The sequence below is a fragment of the Tasmannia lanceolata genome, unplaced genomic scaffold (genome assembly GCF_043159265.1).
Source record: "Tasmannia lanceolata isolate RefF3 unplaced genomic scaffold, GAP_Taslan_0.1 ptg000049l, whole genome shotgun sequence".
In the NCBI taxonomy this organism is placed as follows: domain Eukaryota; kingdom Viridiplantae; phylum Streptophyta; class Magnoliopsida; order Canellales; family Winteraceae; genus Tasmannia; species Tasmannia lanceolata.
In genome coordinates, this window is record NW_027518726.1 from 18,195 (window position 1) to 20,000 (window position 1,806).

A 1,806-nucleotide genomic window follows, 5' to 3' on the forward strand; every position below is an offset into this window, starting at 1 on the left:
CTATTGGGGCACACGTGTGCATATCGGGGCATACCGGGCCTATCGGGGCACACGCGTACATACCGGGGCATACCGAGCCCTACTGGGGCACACGTGCGCATATCGGGGCGTACCAAGCCTATCGGGGCATACGCATGTATCCCAAGGCATACCGAGTCTATCCGGGCATACGCGTTCATACCGGGGCGTAACGGGCCTATCGGGGCATACTTGGGCATATCCGGGCAAAAAATGCCCAAAACTTGCGCAACCTTGGCAACCGTGGTCCATTCCTCTCTATATGCCTAGCCTTGCCAACCGTGGTCCATTCCTCACTATATGCCATGGCCTTGTGCCCATGGTCTTCCCAAGACAGCGTCCAAGGCCCCCGGAAGGCCAAGGGAGCCCAACCCAGCAATGCCCTGCTATGGCAAGCCAAGGCCAAGCATTCCGGTGCCTATCCGGGCAAAAATGCAATTCCTCTCTATATGCCTAGCCTTGGCAACCGTGGTCCATTCCCCACCATATGCCATGGCCTTGTGCCCATGGTCTTCCCAAGACAGTGTCCAAGGCGCCCGGAAGGCCAAGGGAGCCCAACCCAGCAATGCCCTGCTTTGGCAAGCCAAGGCCAAGCATTCCGGTGCCTAACCTTGGCAACCGTGGTCCTTTCCTCACCATATGCCATGGCCTTGTGCCCATGGTCTTCGCAAGACATCGTCCAAGGCGCCCAAAAGGCCAAGGGAGCCCAACCCAGCAATGCCTTGCTAGGACAAGCCAAGGCCAAGCATTCCGGTGCCTATCCGGGCAAAAACGCCCAAAGCATGCCCATTCCTTAGCCTATCCAGGCAAAAACGCCCAAAATCTGCACATTCTAGTGCCTATCCGGGCAAAAACGCCCACCAGCATGCCACCCTCCTATAGGGTTTGCGCAACCAACCAGCCTAACCACCAGTGGCAACCAAAGGTGCTGTTAGCGACGACTTCTGAAGACGCAACGAGACGCGACGTGTTTGCGCCCAGACGCGACGAGACGATGCGGGATCTGCGCCCAAGAATGCCTAGACCCGTCGACTTGATGCGGGATCAGCTCGCCCAAGCATGCCTAGTGTGCAAGGCCTGTGTGCAAGGCTAGTGTCCAAGGCTAGTGTGCAAGGCTCATGTGGAACGCTAGTGCGCAAGGCTAGTGCCCAAGGCTTGTGTGCCAGGCCCGTGTGCAAGGCTAGTGTCCAGGGCTTGTGTGCATTGCTTGAGTGCAAGGCTTGTGTGCATTGCTCGAGTGCATGGCTTGTGTGCAAGGGTTGTGCGCAAGGCTAGTGTGCGGGGCTTGTGCGCATGGCTAATGTGCACGGCTTGTGTGCATGGCTACCGTGCAAGGCTAGTTTGCATGGCTAGGGTGCAAGGCTCGCATGCGAGGCTAGTGTGCAAGGCTGCGTGCAAGGGAAGCGTGCAGGGCGAGTGTGCGAGGCCACTGTGCACGGCGCCAGCACTAGCGAGCCATCATCCGCGTTGCCATGGCTCGCTTGGCCTTGGCTTGCCAGGCCCCGACACGAGCAATCGCGCATTTTCTTTGCAACCGACCATCAATGCCGCCCAACGGGGCCAGCACGAGCAGTCATCCGCGGTCCCCTGGCCCTGCGCACGTTTGTCTTTGAAACCGAGCATCAATGCCACAGAAAGTGCCGGGGCGCCAGCTGGAGCCATCATCCGACGTGCCATGGCTCGCTTGGCCTTGGCTTGCCGGGCCCCGACACGAGCAATCGCGCATTTTCTTTGCAACCGACCATCAATGCCGCCCAACGGGGCCAGCACGAGCAGTCATCCGCGGTC